This window comes from Acinonyx jubatus, chromosome C2, assembly GCF_027475565.1.
Source record: "Acinonyx jubatus isolate Ajub_Pintada_27869175 chromosome C2, VMU_Ajub_asm_v1.0, whole genome shotgun sequence".
In the NCBI taxonomy this organism is placed as follows: Eukaryota; Metazoa; Chordata; class Mammalia; order Carnivora; family Felidae; genus Acinonyx; species Acinonyx jubatus.
In genome coordinates, this window is record NC_069384.1 from 16,599,782 (window position 1) to 16,605,781 (window position 6,000).

The 6,000-nt window shown below is 36.4% G+C and overlaps 1 long non-coding RNA gene across 1 annotated transcript in view; it reads left to right on the forward strand.

Moving 5' to 3' along the window:
• Window positions 1–4,663, forward strand: part of LOC128315128 (uncharacterized) — a 133,220-nt gene extending 128,557 nt beyond the window's left edge. The window contains exon 3 of the long non-coding RNA XR_008297575.1: window positions 4,282–4,663. This is a non-coding gene — a long non-coding RNA (uncharacterized LOC128315128). The remainder of the gene's footprint in view (window positions 1–4,281) is intronic.
• Window positions 4,664–6,000: the final 1,337 nt, after the last annotated feature.

Below are 6,000 nucleotides of genomic sequence, written 5' to 3' on the forward strand. Positions count from 1 at the left end.
AAATAGAAGCAGACTCCCCTCCTCCACTCACTAGTTACAAATTCTGAAAGGTTACATACTGAGGCCTTTATATCACAGATAAAATCCAGATTTTAGTGTGTATTAATTTTGTGAGTTGGGCTAATTTCGTTACTTAAACTGTCTTCCCTTCAGTTGCCTCATCTTTAAAATAAAGCTAATATGGGGCAACTGGGTGGCATAGTCAGTTAAGCCTCCGACTTCAGCCATCTCCGGTTTGTGAGTTCGAGCCCCGCGTCCGGCTCTGTGCGGACAGCTCAGAGCCTGGAGCCTGTTTCAGATTCTGTGTCTCCCTCTCTCTCTGCCCCTCCCCTGCTCATGCTCTGTCTCTGTCTGTCTCAAAAATAAATAAAACATTAAATTTTTTTTTAAATAAAGCTAATAATATAGCATCGAGTTCATACACAGAGTAAATGTAAGATAGTACAGTGCCTGATAAAAATATAAACACTCAATGATTATTAGCTATTATTGTCTTTTTAACATCAGTAACTCTGAGTTATTCATTCTCTTTCAATTATTCATGGTCTTTAGCAGGTTGAATAATAACAGAGCTCTCTGGAAAAATGAGGGTTGACATGTACTTTGAGTAGGGTCCAACCCAGATATATTTTTGACATATTTATTTTATTTACCTTGTAATACATGTTTTCACAGTATGGAAATAAAATATGATCAATATCCAATATTGCATAGCATTTTTATTTATATATATATTTTAAATATTTATTTTTGAGAGAGAGAGAGACAGAGACAGACAGAGACAGAGCATGATGGGGGGAGGGGCAGAGAGAGAGAGACAGAATCGGAAGCAGGCTCGAGGCTCTGAGCTGTCAGCACAGAGCCCGACTGGACATTCCAATTCACCAACTGTGAGATCATGACTTGAGCCCAAGTTGGACCCTCAACAAACTGAGCCACCCAGGCACCTCCTGTATAGCATTTTTGTATACCACACTCAAACATACCTAATTCATTACACATTAATTATTTATTAATTTACAGTTAATTATTTTATGTTATGTTATATATAATATTATGTTACATATATGTTACATTACTTTATATTCTGCTAGCTTGTTATTTTGTCATTGAAGTATGTCTTTGTAATATGGGAAGACATTGCTTGGTATTGTGTGGGCTAGACATGTGCTCTGGTTATTTTTCCTAAAAAATAAAATAGAACATGAGATTTTGCTATTTGAATTTTCACTACCCAACAAAATTTTAGGATTACAGATAGCAAGCATTACATATTCTACCTCATTCATTCTCTCTTAACCATCATACTCTCTGTTGACTCTTACACTTTCAAATCCTGAATGAGCACTGTCCCTTACTTGTTCACTATTTGCACAATTCAAGTCCTCTGACTACTTTTGCACCTGTCCCTTAACCGATCTGCTTTCTAAAGTTGACCAGTGTCTACTGAGTAGTAGTCTTTCACTGGAATTATTTTATTCATGGGCATTTGTGATATTTAAAATCACTGATCCCTCCTGCCCTTATTACAATCTTTCCCTCATCTCTCTGAAACGAGAACGTTATTTTTTGTATATGTCAGTTGGTAGCTAACTTTGTACCCTGTCCTGTTCTTTGAAAAATAAATGTTTAACAATGTCTTTCTTTGGTTGGTTTGTTTTTAGTGGGTCTCCACTTCTCATAAATTCAACCATCGTTTCACAACTAGATGCCCCTGAAAGCGCTAGCTTCAGTCCTAATTCTAGTTTTTGGTGTACTTTTAGTAAATTTCCAGGATGTCTCCCATTTAAAATAACTAAACTGATCTCATTTGTCCCCCAAATCAGCTCTTACTTTCTATGTTCCTATTTGTGTGCATGGTATTATCATTCTCCCCGTCACTCAGATTTGAAACCTCAGTCATCCAAACGCTGTATTTCTCCTCATTTCTCACAAATTTTCAATCTCCATATCCCACTTTTTAAAATATGCTAGCACCGGTTGAATCTTTCCCTTAATCTTTATCTCAATTTGCGTTACTCTAGATCAAACCCTAGTTGTACTGTCCTGGTTGTACTACAATATACCAACTTTTGTCACTTGTGAAGACTGATAAGACTTTGACAGGTACACAAAAGACGACATTATGTATCAAGAAGATACATTTCTTTGAAAATATAGGGCTCATTTTGGTAAGTTTAAACAGTAGTAGTTAGAGAGGTTTATACAGGTAAAGAATAATATCGTCTGAAAAGTAGCTGGGACTAAAATCTTGAATCCTAGACCACTGAGAAATATTAGGGAACATGCTTTCTTTCCCATTGCTGTTTTTTTCTTCTTTAGTATCCATAGTACCTTGCAAAATGTTTTGCATACTTTAGATGTTCAAGAAATTTTTATGTTAGGAAACAAATGGAAATATTTTAAGCATATTGAATTACTAAAATGCACATTGATTCAAAGCTTTTAAAAGTATAAAAGACACAGGAATTATCTTTATTCTGTTTCTGTAGTTTATTTATTTAAACAATGATATAAATTTTAATGTTTTCCTTAATTGTCATTGATAAGTATCATATACATATATATCACATGTATTTGTTCACTATATTACACACATACACATATATGTATGTGTACTATATTCAAAGTTAATAATTGATTGAAAGAGCCTATCTGGTGCCAGAGTCTTGCTTTACTTTTGAATTCTTATTTTTGGTCTGCTCTGTTTACAGAACATCCCTTTCTGTATGATATTTGAAGAAACTACTGAGTTAAAAATAGTAACTGTTGTAAAAGAACTCAGCTCTCGGTACTTGGTCCTATTATTCATCTTACGTGGCTGATACACTTATAATGCAGTGATTCAGATACATGTGGCTTTTCAAATTTTTTCAGAAAATATGAAGTCATACATCATAGATTAATATTCTTCTCATGCCCTCCCTGCTACACCCATACACAAATGTCTCTTGTGGTTAGGGATATTAATCCTTTCCTGTGGTTTTGCAGTCCAGGAGAATATAGTGCAGCATGCCTCCTGGTTTAAAACAAAAAGGCTTATGGTGTTCTTTGACTTTCTGTTCCCTTGGCTTTCTGCAGAGGTCAGCATCCATGGGAGGGATTTGCTTTGTTTTTCTAATTATTGGCAGCTGGGTGAAACAGCATCCAAAATGGGGGGGGGGGGAAGCAACAGAGAGAACTTCAGACCATGCTAATAACAGGTGTTTCCAAGGATCAAGTTCTTAAACAAACTTAGGAGTAAAATGAGATCCATTTTGCAGCTGAATTGTCCCTGATGATAGATGAAAACCACCAGGAATTTGCATACAATAGCACATTTGGTTCACTTCCAAGTGTATTAAATTGATTTAATAATTTTTTAGAAGGTGATTTTGAGTAGAGAAGGAAAGTTGTTCAAACATGGAATGCCTACAGAGAATAATTTCATTTTGGCTTGGTTTGTTGCTCTTCCTCTCCTAGTCACATCTTTACCCCCAGAACACACACATATACACGTGTGCATGTGTACATACACATTTACATGGACACATAACTCACCGATAACCTTGTTGTAACTGTTACGATGACATACAAGGCCATTCATTTGTAATTGAAGTTATAAATTTCATAGAATTCAAAAGAGCACAAGAATACATGGTGAAATAGGTCCTTGGGGTGATCCTGAGTTGCAAGACTCCTTAAATTATTTAGAAAGTTATCTTGAGTTTATAGAACTTGGTACAAATGTTGACATGATAAATTTAAGCAAAGAGAGGTAGAAACTATTAAATACTCCCTCATGAAAGTATTCTGTTATGTTAATTTGAGAGAGAGAGAGAGCATGCATGGGAGAAAGAGGTCAAGGGAGAGAAAGAATCTTAAACAGGTTCCGTGCTCAGTGGTCGTGACCTGAGCTGAAATCAAGAGTCGGACACTCAACCGACTGAGCCACCCAGGCACTCCCTTCATGAAAGTTTTCTTAAACAAATATGAGCATAAGCCAAATTTATAGCAAAATCATGATCCCAAAGAGGTTATCCCTCATACATAAGGTGCCAATGTTGAAGTTTTAGCAACCTATACATTCTACCAGAGCTTTTAGGAGGTGGGTGAACTAGCCCATTAACTTCCAACACTCACAGGGCTCATTCACCAACATGTGAAAATATGTTATGTTATAGTGACTTAGAGTGTATCAAAGGCTTGCAATCAACATTAGAGACAGAAGCAGTGACAATAAGAAGAAAGGGAACCACAAGAACAGACAGTGAAGTAAAGACACTCTTTCCTTTGGTGCAGGTTTCTCCCCTGCTCCAGGACATTGAAGAGAACAAGGAGACAGCTCAGAGCTGGAGCCCACCTCATCCAACCCTGGCCTCCTGCAAACACCGGGTCTCAGCTCAAATCCAGGCTGGCTTAGGAGAAGTTGACTTCTACATTGAATTTGAGATTAAACATTAAATGGTACCTCTTTCAATAACTAAAGGTTGCCAAAACAATTTTGAATCCACTCAAATATCACCAAAGGAAGAGAAGGGATAATCGATGAAGCATAAGTGAAGACAGTAATTGAAGAAAAATCAAATCAGATCATTTAGTTGACATCGTGTGCCATTCTAGTGTCATATGGACGAGACTGAAGTGCTTTGTACTGAAGAAACATAGAGGCAGAGTCTTGAAAAATTCCGGAAATGACCTTGTATTTTTCTCTTTTACCTCTGTAAAATAAACGTAAGAGAGGATAAATGGGAGACTACCTGCTTTTCTGGGCAAAATGCAGTCAGTATTTGAACTATTCATTAGTACTCAATGATTAGATCCAAGTTGCATTTGTCAAGCCATTTTAACATCATCAACTATGTCTTGGGCACTTCAGTTTTCAATGAATTTATATTACATGTGAATTTGTTTTCTGCATCATCTTTGTCTTTCTCTGTTATTTTTATTTTAAATTAACGAGGGATAAGGTATGAAATATGGTTTATTTCTTCCAAAATTATAGGACATTTTTCTTATTATTTTACCAACTTTTCCTCTTTAGAATATTTTTGGGAGTGGGGCGCCTCGGTGGTTCAATAGGTTAAGCGTTTGACTCTTGATTTCGGCTCAGGTCATGATCTCACAGTTCTTGAGCATCAGGCTCTGCACTGGTAGTGCAGAGCCTGCTTGGGATTCTTTCTCTTCCTTTCTCTCTACTCCTCCCCTGTTCACTCGCTCTCTCTCTCTCTAAAAAAAAACCAAAAAGACAAAAAAACAAAAGCAAAGAAAGAAAAGAATATTTTGGGGGAGGAAAGGTTATTAAAATATGAATGAAAGTTTCTGCTAGCATTTTTACACTTACATTTTCACTAAAATCTATGCTTATGTAAAATAATAACTTTCTTTTTTTATTTTTTTTTAAAGTTTATTTATTTTTGAAACAGAGAGAGACAGAGCATGAACAGGGGAGGGTCAGAGAGAGGGAGACACAGAATCCGAAACAGGCTCCAGGGTCTGAGCGGTCAGCACAGAGCCCGATGCAGGGCTCTAACTCACGGACCGTGAGATCATGACCTGAGCCGAAGTCAGACGCCCAACCGACTGAGCCACCCAGGCGCCCCAAAATAATAACTTTCTAAATTGTTCTCTATATAACCTGAATAATGTCTTGGTATATAGGTACTATCAATAGGTAACATTTAGATCAACAAATTTTATCAGTTAGTAGTATTTCCCAGGAATAAAAATAATTATTATAAAGACTCTTACCAGACTAACTGCTTTAGCAAAGAAAGCTGTTAATTAATATAAGAATTTGTGGGAATTATGTTTCCAAAAAGACTAAATGTTTACTTCAGTTGATCGAAAACACCTACAGAGAGAACATTAATTTCCTTTTATCCTGTATGAGAAAAAGTGGTGATCCCATCAATTTTCTCTTTGCTACGTGGCATTCTTTATTCAAATTACACATGCTCTCTCCTCAAGTGTTCAAATTACAGCTTTTTCTTTATTTGGAACCTGGGTCTCCTGGGCTCT